General features: G+C 37.0%; 1 protein-coding gene and 2 pseudogenes across 2 annotated transcripts in view; 1 reads left to right on the top strand and 2 right to left on the bottom strand.

Annotated features, from left to right (window-relative positions):
• The window catches only part of SERPINI1 (serpin family I member 1), a 78,277-nt gene that overhangs the window by 46,369 nt on the left and 14,369 nt on the right, over positions 1 to 17,539 (bottom strand). The window lies entirely within an intron of this gene.
• On the bottom strand, positions 9,057 to 9,175 carry LOC150020835 (small nucleolar RNA SNORA25; annotated as a pseudogene).
• On the top strand, positions 12,097 to 12,440 carry LOC150020834 (transcription elongation factor A protein-like 8; annotated as a pseudogene).

Here is a 17,539-nt window from a genome sequence, read left to right as displayed (position 1 = left end):
GTGTCTACCAGTTTTATTTATTTATTTATTTTTGGTGTTGGTATGTTTTTGGTTAATCCCTTCACATTTTCACCCAGCCTGTTGACACTACTCCCCTCTGACAGCTGTCATTCTGTTTTCTGTATCTATGAATCTGTTTCAGTTTTGTTTGTTAGTTTACTTTGTTCATTAAATTCTACATATGAGGTCTGTCCAGAAAGTATCTAACCATACAAAATAAAAAATAAAGACATTTATTGAAGACACAAAATACAAGGAACATTGTATGTAGAACAATGATGCTTCAATTCTCTTCAAAGTAGGCACCTTGGGACCTCACACTGTTCTCCCAATCGCCATCAGCTGCCCTGTTGTATTTTCCTGAATCTCATTGATGGTCTAAAATCTATTCCCTTTCAAAGGTGATTTTAGTTTTGGGTGATTTTAGTTTTGGGAAAAGCCAGAAGTTGCAGGGTGCCAAAGCTGGGCTATCCAGTAGCTGCGTCACCTGGGTTATTTGATGTTTCACTGAAAAACTCCGCATGAGACAAGATGCATGAGCAAATGCATTGTTGTGATGAAGCTGTCAGTCACCAGTTGTCCATAACTGCAGCCTTCTCAATCATCCCAGTAGTTTCCCTGGAGGAATGTTCAAGTTTAATGCAGTTTTTTTGCTTTAATCACTCAGTCATTTTGAATGCAATGGCCACACAATACACATGCTCACTCAACAGCATCTACCACCCACACTGACTAGTACAGTGAAGTTGTCATTGTTCACACATGCATATTCTAGTTCTCTCTCCTTGGTTGCCAGTTTACATCAATGTCACACAAACCATTCTTGTTATGTTAATAATGGCTGGACTTTTTCTGGACAGACCTCGCATAAACGAAACCATACAGCATTTGTCTTTCTCTGATCAGCTTATTTCATTTAGCATAATCTCCAGATTCATCCACGCTGCTGCAAAAGGTAAGATTAATGTAGTTTAAAAGACACATAATTGTCATTGGTGTGCTTTTGCTTTTGACACACAAGTCAGGTTTTCTAGCCCTCAACAATTCTAAATTGGGTAAAATATAACAACTTATGATTACTAATTAAGAAATATTTTGTGGGTTTATGACCTTATCACAAAACTTGGCCACATGTCATATTTCAAACTTACTTTCCTTGGCATGATTATGTTAACAGAGTGAAATTATGTTCACATTTGAATCTGCATGGCAGCAATCGGCACCATCTGCTGATGGTTCTCCTGAGTGTCTGTGGCAGGAAGGCTCTCTGAGATCAATTTCCTTTTTGGTTGTAGTTCTCTTTGCTGTTCCTTACTTTTTGGCCCTGAAAATGAATGGTATTTTAAAAGTCTTCAAGTGTTTTTTTGCAGTCAAGATACTAGACAACAAAAGGTGTCTTCAAGATGGAGAGTCATTTTAAGATTGAGAATTGGTATGATTAGACAGTCCATGTGTAGACTCTAAGGATCATTAATATCATTAATGTGAGGTAAAAGTCCTAGACTAAATGCCTTTTGGGAGAGCATAATTTATTTCAGAATGAAATGACTTTACAATGTTTTTATAACCTATTATTAAAAAGGGAGACAATAAAATGATTTCTCTAAATCAGCACTTCTCAGTGTGTGGTCTGGAGATTTCTGCATCAGATCTTCCTAAGAGATAGTGAAAATGCAGGTTGGGAGCCACATCACCGACCTCCTGAATCGGGAATTCTAGGCATGGGCCCAAGCTGCCTGTATTGAAAGATATTTCATGTGATTCTTAGGTGCAATCAAGTGTGAACACTAAGTTGGTAGGATACAATTAGCATATCCCTGTCACTAAATATGAGGTTAAAACAAGGCAGTGACAGTCTGAGACGAGTGGGGAAGTAGAACTAATTACAAACAAGGCACTTTACAAGGCAGCTCAGTTTTCGCTTTATGATCAAGTGGCTGTGCAGTTTAGATTTGTTTCTAGGGTTATTGTTAATATCTGCCTCCTGCCTAGACTGCAAGCCCACGAGGGCAGGAAGCATACCTGCCCCACTCAGTGCTCTCTGGGCCTGCCTGTTGCTTGGTCTAAGACTGCCCTCAGTGTTTGCTGAGTGAATGGTTTAGGTATGTCATCTGCACTTACAGATGAGCAAAGTGAGACTCAGAGATAGTAGTCAGCCCAAGACCCCACAGTTTATAGTGAGTGGGGTCAGTGAGAGCTGGATCCCAAACCCAGGCTTCTACCCCCATACCCTTTCCTTGTCACGGGACATTCAGTTTGGGTGCAGAGAAGGCCTATATCCATGTTGCCTTTTAAACACTCAAATCCTCAAAACAAAACAAAACAAACAAACAAAAAAGAACCTGTAATGGACTTTATTTAGAAAATGAAATAAGTATTAGGCTATTTTAGAATGTGACAAATATCCTGGAAAAACAATCAACAAAATGAGATAACAGAATGAAGGGATGAGAAGTACTATTGTTATTTTGAATAAAAAGATTATAAGGGGTTAGTTTCCAAAATATATACTTAAAAAATGTATGTAACTCAACAGCAAGAAGACAAACAATCCAATTGAAAAATGGGCAAATAACCTGAATAGACATTTCTCCCAGAGGACATACAGATGGCCAATAGACATATGAAAAGATGCTCAACATCACTGTCACTAGCTATCAGAGAGATACAAATGAAAAACACAATGAGATATCATCTCACACCTGTCAGAACGGCTATAATAAATAAATCAACAAACAACAAGTGCTGGCGAGGATGTGGAGAAAAAGGAACCCTACTGCACTATGGATGGAAATGCAGTCTGGTGCAGCCATGTGGAAAGCAGTATGGAGAATCCTCAAAAAATATAAAATAAAACTGCCTTTTGACCAAGTGATCTGACTTCTGGGAATATATTCTAAGAATCCAGAAACAAGAATCAGAAAGAATACATGCACCCCTATGTTTATAGCAGCATCATTTACAATAGCCAAGGCCTGGAAACAGCCCAAGTGCCCATCAATGAATGAATGGATAAAGAAGTTGTGGTACATTTACACGATGGACTTCTATGAGATGATAAAAAAGAAGGAACTCTTACCCTTTGTGACAGCATGGATCAACTTGGAGAATATTATGCTAAGTGAAATGAGCCAGTCAGGGTAAGGCAAATACCATATGCTCTCACTCATATGTGGAATCTAATGAACAAAACAAACTGACAAACAAAATAAAACCAGAAGCGTGTATACATGGACCAGACTGACAGAACTCAGGGGGTGGAAGGGTTGCAGGAGACAAGGAACATATATTCATGCATAGCCCAGGGACACAGATAACAAATGGTGAAAATGGGGGAAGGGGGACTAAGGGGGTTGGAAATGGGGAACTTCTGTAATAGTGTCTACAATAAAAAAATAAAATGAAAATAAAAAAAATATGAGGAAGGTTTCACTACATAGGTGATTACTGAACAAAGACTTCAAGGAAGAAGCAAGCCACTGATAATTGGGGTCAGGGGCCAGGACGTAGCAAGCACAAATGCCTGAGGAAGAAGTGTATCTGTTTAGTCCAAAGATCAGCAAGAATGTAACACAGATATCATGGGGAGGATGAGGACAGTGGACAAAATCTTGATCAGAGTGAGCTGAGTAAGAACGGGAAGAGAGGATTTAGAAACTGAACAAGGACAATTCTTGAAGAACAGAGAAATCAGGAGTAGCTAAGAGGGAGTAGCCACAGAGGGTTTTCTTTGCTTGTGTCAGGTAAGAGAAGAAACAGTATGTTAGTTTCCTAGTAGTGATGCTCCCAGAGAGAGAGAGGGGGCACTGATGCTCCAGGAGAGAAGAACATTGAGGAGTGAGAGGTGCTGTGAAGAGAGGGTGAGAACCTGAGCACAGGTAGGGGCTGGCCTTAGGTAGAAGCAGGCAATCCACCAATTGAAAAAGGAGAAAAAGGCAAAGGTATGGGTGTCGATGCTTTTAGGTGGGGACCTATGGTGATGGGAGGCTGTGGAAATTTTCTGATGGATTTCCTTTCTCCATGCAATACAATGCAAGTTCTTTAGCTGAGAACAAGTCTGGGAGCAGGTGTTAGAGAACCTGCCTTAAGAATATTTTTCACTGCATCCTACTTGTATATATGCGCTGTACTTGATATTTCTGCTTAAACATATGGAAATGTCTCATGTACATATTCTTGCCAAAGCAGTCTTACTCATCTTTGGTTAGAATTAGCTTGGAAACTAAACTGCACAAGTAATGAATTTTGAAATATAAATTAATACAGAGTGAAAACCTCCTCTGCTCCCATTTGTATTGCAAATATATTCTCTCAAATTTAGTTCACATTCTGAATGTCAGGGAGAAATTTAGGAGATCACAGATGTGTATCCTAGAAGTGGGTTTCCAACTGCAATTTAATTGAAAGGGTCATAACTAAGTTTCACCATATGGGGCTGCCAGATGTAATCAATGCAATATAAGTTTGAAGAAGACATTATTGAATGTGTCAAAGCACATTTGATAAGCAATTAGAGCTGTTATTTATGCAACAGAAATCACTCTAATGTATTATGAAATTAGAACATCAGTAGAATATACAAATGTTACAGGGTTAATATAGAATGGGTAATTCTGGTTGAATGATAACATACTATTTAAAGACATACATAAGTCATATAATAAAGGTTTTACTCACACCTCCTTCACGCTACTACATCAATCAAACCTATAAGGCTAATATGGCTTAAAGTTTTAACACAAATATAGTTGACAATATAAGTGAAAACTGATACTATTGGGAATTTAGTTTTACTAACAGGGAATGTGGGCAAATTCCTCAGCCATAAAGTAGAGGCCCATGAAGTTTTTAACCTGGGGTCAATTGATGATTTAACACACTGAAATTGCCATCACTGAACTTTTGGCTTGTTATTTAGATTCTTCAGTTCTCAAAGCTGTTGAGACTCAGTGGCTAGTCTTGGAATGGATAAACTTTATAACAAAACCAGTGATCCCAAAAAGTCTATTATTCGAATTTCTGAAGTCAGGCACAGAACAAAAGATCACACCTGAATAAACCATATGAGGCACAGTTTTTTCTCCATTGAGATCAGGGAAGAGAGCTCTTGCACAAGCAAAATTGTGCATTAGGAGTAGCTGGTGTGCTGGTATTAAATCTTGCTCAAATACAGATGTATATGTTCCATATACCAAACAATGGCACTCTAAAACTGAAGATCCAAGGCTGCCACCACAGAGAATACTCATCTCACCTTACTGTACTTGAACTTGGCTACAGTTATTAGCAGAATCGTGATGAATGACTCTTAAGTGTTAATGCCTTCAATCCCCATGATGTTGAACTCATCCCCTTCATATAATCCAGACACATGTGAAACCAATGAAGGAGGGGCAAATAGATATTTTGAATTATGTGATCTTTGACCAGATTAGAAAAATTCAGAACTGTTCCACTAAAATAATCCATAGGCTGTGTAAGAGTTGTAAAGTAGTTAAGACCAACCACACACACACACACACACACACACACACACACACACACACACACACATTTGGAGCCAGGCTATCAGAACTAAGGAACCTCTTGTTTACAGCTCACGAATTTAAGCTGAAGCAGTATTTTCAACCCAGGGTCACAGTGTGAGAGTATTGGAAGCCACATGCATTCTCTGCTCAGTTGCCTTCTGCTGTCCTGTGCCAGAACAACTTGCATGCTCAGACTTCCAAAGCCTGGCAGGCACATCTTCTCTCGACATTAGTCACCAGCCAGAGGCTGGCCCTGCTCCTACCAGAATCATTGAACTTTGGTAAGATCCAACTGATGGCACTGCACAGAGGAACTGATGTGACCAACCAGATGAACCACAAAGACACAGGCAGCAAGACTAATTTAAGCTTGCTAGTGAAACAGAATTTAAGTAGATTCTAAAACAATCCCCAAAGTACAGTAAATGTGAAGAAATTGTGTGTACTTTTAAACAGCAGCCTGTAAGTGGCCTTTCCCTGATGGGTGGGTACTGTTTTCAGAAAAATAATAAAAGAGGTCTTCCAGGATGCTGGGCTTCAAGGTCAATTCTCTTGCTACCATTTTTTAGAGGCTGAGTTACCACCATCACTATTTAGAATAAAATTCCTGTCCATGGGACATTCATACATGGTCTTTGACTAGTTCCTTCCCCTTCTTTCCACCATTTACCCCCTCTGTTCAGTCTGTTCTATGTTTCCCTGCTTGTGGTTCTATTTTGTTTATTAGTTTATTTTGTTCACTAGGTTCCTCATAGGTGAATCATATGGTATTTGTCTTTCATGACTGGCTTATTTCACTTAGCATAGTATTCTCCAGTTCCATCCATGCTTTCTTTCTGCTGTTCAGTATTCCACTGTGTAAATGTACCAGTTTTCTGATCCACTCCCTTACTGATGGGCACTTAGGCTGTTTCCAGCACTAGCAATTGTATATAGTGATGCTATGAACCTAGGGGCATATATGGGTGTGGAATGAGTGGAGGAGGGCAAAAGTGGAAAAACTGGGACAACTATAATAGAATAACAATAAAAAACAATGAAAATGCTTACTTAATTACTGTGAGATCAAATAACTGCTACCATAGTTACTGCACACTGTTTTCCATAATAACTTTTATCACTTCAATAAATCTTTGTGACATAACAAATATAAAAAGTTTACTGTAACATGACTATAATGTTTGGAAGGCCCACACTGATGACTACTCTACTATTAAAAAAAAAAAAAGAGAGAGAAGAATGTAATTCCTAACCTTTGTCACCTGTATATTTCTGTTACTTTTTCAAAACTCACTTCATTGAACACAGTCCCCCAAAGTCATTCAGGTTTTTGTATGAATGGTTCTCAGTGCCATGCCTTGCCTAGAAGATTCTAAACAAATGGTTGCCACAAAATTAAAGAAATCCAAGAGACATAGCTACATTTATGGAATATAAATGAAAACTGGATTAAGAATGAGAAGATTTGAACTTGAGTTGCAACTCCACCACATGGCAAATCTTTTGCTGGGATTCTGTTTCCAAGTCTATAAAATGCATATAATAATGTCTTCTCCATCCTCCCTGTAAAGCAGTTATGCAAATGGAGGGGCCATAGTCAGGAAAATAGAATTGAATAGCCCCTGGCTCCGTAATGCCTTGAGCAAATCACTGGCTGGAATTTACTTCCAGTGTCAAGTGTGGATCATAAAAATTTCCCTATCTATTCTTAGACTTTTTTTATCAAGGGCCACTCAAATATCAAAAAGTGTTATGGTCTTTTTATTTATTTTTAAAAATATTTAAAATTTTAATTCTGAAGTAATTTTAGACTTACAAAGAGGTTGAAGAAATTATGTTATCTACCTTTCACCTGGTTTGCCCAAGTGTTAACATCTTAATTACACCTGATGCAGGATTATCAAAATCAATAAATTAAGAATGATATAATACTAAGAACTGATCTATAGACCTTATTCAAAGTTTTCCAGTTATTCCATTAATGCCCCTTTCGGGTCCTGCATTCTATCCAGGGTCCCACATTGCATTCTGTTGTCATGTCTCCTTAGTTTCCTGTAATGTTAAAAAAAAACTATCTTGTGGGTGGATACATTAAGACTATGCAAATATCTTATTTCTCATTATACTTTTAGCCACTAATTTTAACATCCATTGATTATTCTTACCTGCAACAAGTAACATCATGTTTGCTAAATGGTGATTCTTGCATCATTCTTTCTACTTTCATCAGTTGGAATTCTACTGTAAAGAAGAGCTATCCTTTCTCTCTCAATTATTTATGTATTAAAATTGTATGAACATGAACTCATAGGTTTTTATTTTATTCTATGAGTTATAGTCCATTGCTCTCATTATTTTATTTTTCAAATTGTCCTAGATTTGCTATGCCTTTTTTAGATGATTCAACTCACATAGATTAATGTCTTGCTAAAAAATCAATCCCCACCCCCACCAGAAGTGCCTGTTTGAATATGTGGCATATGACAAAAAATTAAAATGTATAGCTAGAGAAGAAAAAGTATCTGGGGGATCAAGGACACAGGATACTGGATCCAGACAGCAACAGCTCCAAATGAAGACAAAAGACCTATAAGGAGACAGAAGCTCAGGGTCCTGAATACCCCAGGAATTTATACTCTGGCTGGAGATTTGGCCATCTGGCAATTGGCAAGAAGGGTGTTTAAGGATAGGTATATTCCTGGTTAATTTGAATACACAGAAGCCAGTGAGAAGTATAAGTTCAATAACTATATCTCATAGGGTGTGTGTGTGTGTGTGTGTGTGTGTGTGTGAGAGAAAGAGAGAGAGAGAGAGAGAGAGAGAGAGAGAGAGAGAGAGAGAGAGGGAGAGAGAGAGAGAGAAGAAGGGAGGACAGGAGGAGGAGACAGAGTTGGAGAAGGAGAGAGATAAAGATATTATTAGCATTTTGGCTACTTTAATGAAAGAGAACTTCTGAAAACACATAAAATCGATCTTGAGTATGACTTGTATAACACATACCCCTGTGCAACAGACAGATGATCATGTTTGTTCATAAAATTACTTATGAATCCATCACACAGACTCATACTTTGAATGTTTAATATATCCCCAGCACTGTGCAAATACCATGGATATGAGCAACAATTAAACACTGTCTTTTGTGATTTTGCAGTATGGTAGAACTGGGCTTTTTTGCAAAGCTGGCATGTTGCAGGTGGTCTTAGAAAAAGCTCTGGACTTTGTCAGTAAAATGGCAGGGTGGTCTTTGATCTTTAAAATTCTTTCTAGCACTAAAGTCATTTGATAGTGATTAACTTGATTATTAAAAAATTGCTGTGTAATGTGTCTTTCTCTCAAAATATCTTAATCAGTAATAGGTGCACTTCTCTAATAAATCCTTTGTAGCTGCTTAAATATTGAATATCACAGAGCTGATTCCCTACAGTGGAAAAACTCATTTACATACAGTCACCAACTCTTTTTCACAGTGACTTAGACAAGTGACAGAACAAAGAGGCAGCTGAGACTCAGAATACATTATTATTATTTTATATCTCCTCAGGAAAACAGAGCACTATTGAACACATCCTATGGTGAAATTCAGTCTTAAGTCACAGCATTAAGAGCTCCTGCTTTGGTCCCTTAAGCTCTCTTTGAAATGACCTATCAGAATACAGTATTTTTTAAAGTATATTTTATTGCTTATATTGTTACAATATTTCCAATATTTTCTCCTTTGCTCCCCTCTGACCAGCACCCCCCTCCCCCAGCAAACCCCCCCTGAGAATACAGTATTTTTAAAGTCGTTGGCAGATAGTTGGTTGCATATTATAGTTACTTAGGGTTTTTGCTTTTTTTTGTTGTTGTTGTCTTCTTTTGATGAATGGAAATCAAATAGCTAATTAAATAATTGTAGTGGTGGATAATTGCTTTCACTGCTATGATGGCCATATTAGTGACAAGGGGAATATGCTTGCATCTATATCTTCCAAAATAAGAAATATGCCTTATCTTATGACTAATGGACAGATGTACATATTTGGAAGTTTAATTAAGAAAATAATTTTAGAAAATCAGTAACACCTATTTGTTTTAATAGTTAATAGTTAGATCATTAACCTAAATCTAAACTATTTCATTAGTACTAGAATCTCAGAAATTACAAAGAAGAGTAAAACAAAAAACAGACGAAAACAAAGTATTAAAATAAAGACTATGCTATAACATCATTCACATTTTATATTTACTGCAATTTCAAGTATGTACAGTTGGTGATATTGGTCTACATTGTATGAGGTTCTGGTACTAACCAGAGGCTGCTTATAATTACCTCTTTCCAAACTATCATCCTCAAATATATCATGGATTAAAATGTATCACTTTTCCCCTACAGATATAATTATATAGATGTGGAGTTACATATGTAATGCTTATACTGAGAGACAGGACCCAGTAACCTGCTAAGAGAGTTGAAAGACTAAAGTAAAAGTGAGGAAGGAGTTGGATTTTGTTAAATAAATACATTTTGGAAATATCCGTTCAGACCACAGAATGGCTCACTGAGCTGCCTATGCCTACATGAAAGAGTTATCAAAGATGTTTTTGAACAGCAGGAAAGGAAGTAAAGAATTCAGGGTGACCAGCTAGATGGTCAGTGCTGATGGAAATCAAGTTAGCAAGCAGCTACTGGGGCTGCAGAGGAGAAGGACAAGGCCAGTTTAACCCTGAACTCCATGGTGGGCCTGCAGATCAGCAATAAAAGACTAAGAGACCCTGAAGTAGAAGAAACTAAGGAATTCAGTTGATCAAATCTGGGAGCACTATAGAGTAGCAGCTTGAAAGCGAGTTATGCTTTAACTAAACAAATAATGAAGGTGTGTCCAATTAACTTCTCTTCTAGAATATAGCTCTACCAGAAGTAGTTTTACTTCTTTTTAAAAAATATTTTATTTATTTATTTTTAGAGAGAAGGGAAGGGAGGGAGAAAGAGAGGGAGAAAAACATTGATGTGAGAGAGAAACATTGATTGGTTGGTCACCTCTGACACCCCCACCTCCCCCAACTGGGGACAGGGCTTGCAACCCAGGCATGTGCCTGGACAGAGAATCAAATCAGCAGCCTTTCACTTGGTGGGATGATGCCCAACCAACTGAGCCACGCCAGCCAGGGCAGTGGTTTTACTTGTAACTGGTTTCTATGGTTAGTGACATTCCCAATGTGTCTCAAAGATGTGTAAATTCAGAATTTGTACCATGGATTTCCTTGAGGCCAGCTCATACACCTTTATGTTATTCTATGTTGACATTTAAAATATTCAAATTGAGCAGTGTCCATGTAGTATAGAAGACAGAGCTTCATGCTAGAAATGCAATTTATGAAAAAACATATGCCCCACAGAAGCAAGGCACTTAGAATTGCTTAAATATCTCAATTGCATAAATGATCCAAATGCTTGTAAACATTTTACAATTACAGACCAGTAGAGGGCTTTAAGAGGCACTTTCATCAATTTCAATAGCTGAATTTGTGTCTCTGTCGCCCAAGGTCTGGCTGTAATGTGTGGTTCTATGGGCTGATAGATTCGCACTTCTCCTATTTCTGGGATTTGTGGACATCCTGTGGCGATTCTAACCCTCATCCCTTTCTCCCTCTTGGATTTCATGCCTAATTAACTGATATAAAAATGATTGCAGAGCTTACAAATTCTTGAACTGAGATAACACAAAGGCAAATGTGGCATAACTGAGTCTCTTCCAACCACAGTCATTAGGAATATAAATATTTCCCTTGAAAAAGGAGCTTCAAGTAAGGTTAATACTTGATTTTGGAGGGTAGAAAATCTATCCCCCCTCCCGCTCTTTCCTTCTTTTTCTTTCTTTCTTTCCGTTCTTTCCTTCCTTCCTTCCTTCCTTCCTTCCTTCCTTCCTTCCTTCCTTCCTTCCTTCCTTTCTTTCTTTCTTTCTCTCTCTCTCTCTCTCTCTCTCTCTCTCTCTCTCTCTCTCTCTCTCTCTCTCTCTCTCTCTCTCTTTCTTTTCTTTCTTTCTTTCTTTCTTTCTTTCTTTCTTGGCTAGCAACTGTATTTAGAATTAAATTCAAAGTATCTAGAAGAACACTGTACGAGCACAAATTATATTTCTTACCAACACAAGGACAGTAGCATCACTGCATAATCATTGCACAGCTTTATTCATATATATATATATATATATATATATATATATATATATATATACACATATATACACACACACACACATATATATATATAATTTTTTTTACCTCACACCATTTACAGTCCCTGAAATAGAGCTAACAATATTTATCAGTTATTATTCCAGTGACAGTGATTTAGGCAAGATTTAGACATGTGTTTCTCAAACTTTGTCTCAGCACACCCAAGGAATATATTTAAAAATAGCCACTCTGGAGATCCCTGTTGGTGGAGGAAGAAAATAGTGCCCTGGATCCTCTCAGGACTCTTGGTCTTTTGGCTGCAATAAAAACCAAGTGAAAGAAAACGGAGAAAAGGCCCTGAATCCTTGCAGAATTAATGTCTTCAAAAAGCAAAAACTGAAACATATGCAACATGCAAAAGTCTTGTGAAGAAAATGAAGGAAAACCACAGAACATGCCAAAGGCTGCAGAAGACTGCCCTTCAGAAGAGGTACCCCAGGAGGCAGAAGGAAATCCTCACACTTCCTAATAAGGTGTCAGCCAGGAAGCAGAAGGAAACCTTGGAAGCGGGCTGATGCAGCCCATCCAGGGATAGAAGAGGATGCTCCCACCAGCATCCATGAAGAAATGCTAAGAGGAGTAGAAGAGTCCGAAGGGCTTAGGGAAGAAATAAGAATAAGAAACAAGTTTGTGATGATGCAGCGGAAGCAAAGACATTCACACAGACATCCTTATCCTGTGTGTTTTAGGCCTTGAATTATTATTATTATTATTATTATTATTATTATTATTATTATTATTATTATTATTATTTTGCCTGATAATAAAATCTGGCCCCTGCTTTCTTTCTGTTAGCATTTTCTGATGTATCCTTTACTTGCATTTTACTTCTAATCACCTAATAGAATTTTGTTATAGTTTCCCTATTACCAGCATCTTGCTGGATTTTGTATTTTGACCCATTCTCCGGTCTGTTTTCCAATAGGGAATTTTCACACATATACTCGAAATATGTTCATTCCATATTGCAAAGTAAAACATAACAAGTTACAAAGCAGCATATTTATTATCAGCTCACATATGTAGGATCAAATCCCAATTGTGTATATGTATGTGCATGTGTGTGTGTATACATACATACATAGATCCATCAAAAACTTAACTGTGCTTATTTCTGTGTGGTGTGAGTTTTAGTTTTGCTTAGACATATTTTTTAATTAATAGAATTAATTTTTTTAAACAACTAATTGTCAACATTTGCAACCAGTGTACAAAGACTTTTGATGAAATAACTATTAAAATGTAAACCTCAAATCACCTCTGGATCTCTCAGTCAGAAGAATAAAGCTGGCAATTATTACAGATAAAAAATAAATAAAACTAGCCACTCTAGAGTAGGCAGTGGAGGTGAGGAACAAGTTTAGGAAGTTTACAAAATTTGCAAAGGTATTCTAAGACAGCCACCTCACTGTGCGCCCCCCACCCTACCGCTTCCCAATCTCCTTGGGGCCCAGGGATTTTGAGAACCACTGGTGTAAAAAAAATCAGAATTATGCTTTGAAAAAGTCATTATGGTTTCCAGCATTTATTAAGTATCTGCTATGTACTAAGCACTTTCTATGTTTTCTTTTATTAAACACCTCACAGTGTCATGAGAAAGGAACTTGGCAAAAGAGGAAACAGAAGTTCATTCACTTAACAAGTATATTTATTAAGCATCTACTATGTACCAGGCACTTTCCTGTGTGTTGCTGATATAGCAGTGAACAAAACAGACAAAGTATCTGCTTTCAAAAGTTTATAACCCAAGGGCTGGGAAAAGTCAACTCAGCTCACCCAAAATGAAGACAATATCTGAGACCAGCCTGTGTTCCATATTTTATATATACCCCACTTCCAGAGGCCCCAAGCATCACATCTTTTCTGAACAATCTGGTTTTCTTCAAGCCCCAACACATAAGATAGACTGCCTTTTCCGTTAAGCAGATAGCATCCGGTAGATAGTGGGCCCTGGACACACACTGATGACCACAGCAGACAAGCGCCCTTCCTTATGCAGTCAAATCAATCCAATAAACACACGAGTATCTAACTGCAAATTGTGTTTAAATGCAATGAAGAAAACATAATAATGTGCTATATGAAAGAATCACAGGGGCCTACTTCAGATTGGGGAGAGGGTCAGGGAAGGCCTCTTTGAGCAAGTGTTATTTACACTGCGATCTGAAGGATACATGAGTTAAAAGGAGGGATGTAGTATTTCAGACACCAGAAAAATGAAGGCCTGAGGGCAAGAAACAGGAGGTACAGAAAGAAATCAGTGAACACAAGGGGAAGAGGATGCTGGGTTAACTAGATATGGGTCAGACCATAGAGGGTTTTGGAGGAAGCAAGGATGTTGCATATTCTCCTAAATGCAGAACATTTAACAAGCTATTTACAGAATGGGTTATAGGGAATCTAGAGTAGAAGCCTCAGGACAAATCAAGTGGTTATTGCAGCCACTCAGGTGAAAGGAGATAGTGGCTGCGTTAAGGTAGCTGCAGTGAAAACAGGAAAGGAGTAAACAGATTATGGATATTCTTATTGAGCAGAACAACTGGAAAGGGTGAGTCAGGGTGACATCCAGATTTCTCCTGGACCATTGTGTGGGTGGGGGTGCCCTTCACTGAGACGGAGAAGAAGGGACCATGAAAAGGGAAGGCTGAGAGACAGGGATCAGGAATTTTGTTTTGAATAGCTAAGTCTGAGATGCTTATGAGACATCTGCTTGGGAAGTTAAGGAAGGAGTTTGATGAGTAAGGCTAGAGTTCAGATCTGGGATAGAGAAACATTTGGAAGTGCTCAGCACATTGAAGAATATCAGGATGATAAAATTTCCTTCCTGGGAAGTGTGGGGAAGAGACAGCCTATGGCGAAGCTCTGGGGAATTCCAGGACATTAAAGACGTAAGGAGACTAAGATAGAAAATGATCATTCATTCATTCTTGTGCTCGCAGGGCCTGGCAGAAATCAGGGACACCATGCCTGGTTATTACTAACCTAGCAACCAAACTATTTTAGTTTCTGTTGAAAAACACTTTCCCAGTTTGGAGCAATATATTTTAAGTTGGAATAACTGATGTACGAGGTTGAACAATGTGAATTGTCTTTTTAATTATTTTGTAGGTCAAAAATAGCCAAATTGTGGCAATTTACCCTGGCAGTTAAGCTGACAGTCTGAAAATGCCATTGACAATTCATAACCATATTCTGACTATTGATAGCTTCAATATTATTCCTTGGTAAATCTACACACTCAGCAGGGTAAGCATGTGTGATTTCACACATCTCAACCTCTCAGTCTGGCTTAAAAAAAAAATTCTGATATCCTACTCCTTTCTTCAGGGAGAAAACATTTAAAGGAAATTAATAGACATGGTTGACTGCTCTATAATTTAATATTAGCTTGTAAAGACTGGTTTTGAAAAACTATTCTGATATAGTTCAAATTACCTTGTATAATCACATGTCTAGTTCACTGCATCAAACAGACATATTCCAAAGATTTGTTAATAAATTCAATAGCATATTTTAAATTTACCAAGGGCTCATGATTTAGAGCTGGGATTACAAAAGCGGATGTCAGATGTGTGAATTGGACCAGTGTAACAGAAAGGAGTGGCAATTGAAGAGGTTATTATTCCTCACCTAAAGAAATTTTTGTTTTCTTCTAAAACCTAAATTCTGCAAAGCAATTCATTTGGGATGAGATGAGACAGAATTTCAGCTTGCCAAGCTGACATTTTGAGATATCGTATTTAAAGTAGACTTGCAGTGGATTTTTTTTTTTTTGGTATTATAATTAGATATTACTTTGTCTAAAGTTAGAAATTTTATATATTCATTTTACTATTTTTTAAAGGGGTCAAACCTATCATTGTAAATGTCCTAATTTTTTTAACAATGAAAGATATCACAGTTGCAGAACGCAAGTTGAAATACATAAAACACTGTGTAGTAACTATGGTTGATTCTATAGCAATACACAGAGGATTATGGCCACTTCTGAAGTAATGAATGAATGAACCATGTTTAGGCTAGAAACAAATGCAAACTTGGTTCTAAGTGTGATACCTGGGGTAATCCATATAACTTTCTATGCCTTGCTTTCCTCATCTATAAAATGAGGATCAAAGTAGTACTTATCTCATAGAATTTTTATAAAAATTAGGGGATATTATGTATATACATAAAGATACTAGCACAGTGCTTAGGTCATAGTGAAAGTTCAGTCTCCAAAAAGACATTAATGTACTCTCAATTTCCTTCTGACAATACCCACTATGCTCTTAGAACTTTGTACTTTCTCTTCATGTACTAATAATAGAGTCCACATGGTATGTAAACAAATATCAGGCACAAGACTGTAAACCCATTGCTCAATGTTGCCAATCTATTTCATTAATCTCTATGGGCAGCAGCCTATTTTCCCATGATAAACTGTGCTGCTGAAATACTTCTTGTAGAGCTTCCTAAATTCAACCTGAAAAGGAGGAAGCCCACAACATAACGTATAACTAGTCATTCCACATGTGTGTCTCTAAAATAAACATATCACCATTAATAAACAGTATTTTAGATATTTGGATAAACACATATGTGTATGTTATAATACATAGAAACACTTTGTTTCTTTTAATTTCTCTGAAAATAAGTCACCCTGGCTGGGTGTTTTGCCAATACCTGCAAATTTGCTAGGATTGAAATTTCTTTCACTACTTGCATGAAACTTTAAGAAAATGTGCAATCTACTTGTGCAGGAAACTAAAAATTTAACTGTTTATCCTCTTTGTCACTTCTGAACGTCATCATTCTGAACTTGCTGTTATTCACTCATCTGACTAATAATGCCTACTGAGCATTGTCCCACGGCACATGTCACTAGACTTGACTCAAGTATCAAGACGTGTACTTCAGACAACTAGGAGTTTTTTAGTTCTATCATTTTCCCACTCATTATCGAGAGGTTTATGTAATTAAATAATTGTTAATTTGTTAAATAGTGATAATCATTATTAAACTGTAAATTAAACAGTTTATTCAAAATAAACAGGCTCTGAATGAGGGCTTAAGGGACTACTGGACAAATAAAGTGAATATTATAGCAAGCAATTTGGCTGGAGTAGGAAGTTTATTTCCTGGGTTCTAAGGTGTGTTTTGCTGGGAATTATGAAAAGGGTTGTCATTTACAAGTAATTCAAAGGGGAAGAAAAAAATAAGTTAAAATATGAGCTGGTGCACTATTATATTTAAAGTGAAACTGGGTTTATGCTTTTGTCAGCCTTATAATCATGGTTGTCTTGTATAAAGATAGCAATTAATTCTAGTTTGTCACAGATGTTTAATGATTCCCAGTGACAGATTATTTACGCTAGTTAGCTAGCTGAACGTTATCTTTTTTTATAAGGGCAGTAAGCATAATTAATATGTTTTCTGGCAGTTAAAAGGCAGGTGTCAAACCAAAAACTAAAATTTTCCAATAAGGGTGATATAAAAGGAACATGAAATGAGAGTAACAACAAAAATGAAAAGAGAGGAAATGACACAGTATTTTAACTGAAGTTAACTTCCTTAATCTAGAAGCCAGGTGAGGATTTTTACATTGTGATGTATCAAGTCTCAATAAGCTGTTACTTTGTATAATATGAAGCAAACTGAAGCAGATAAATGAATATAAGCTCTTTAAGACAAACATTTAAATGCTTCAACTAATTTATAACTATTACTCTTTTTTAAGGTTTTTAAACTTATTTTTTATTGTGGTAAAATAATTTTTCTATATTCAGCTTTTTAAAGTTTTTACAATTGTTATT

The sequence above is a fragment of the Furipterus horrens genome, unplaced genomic scaffold, assembly GCF_987537825.1.
Source record: "Furipterus horrens unplaced genomic scaffold, mFurHor1.1.pri manual_scaffold_1, whole genome shotgun sequence".
NCBI lineage: Eukaryota > Metazoa > Chordata > Mammalia > Chiroptera > Furipteridae > Furipterus > Furipterus horrens.
The sequence above is the reverse complement of the archived record's forward strand: the minus strand, read 5'-3'. Positions and strand labels throughout refer to the sequence as shown.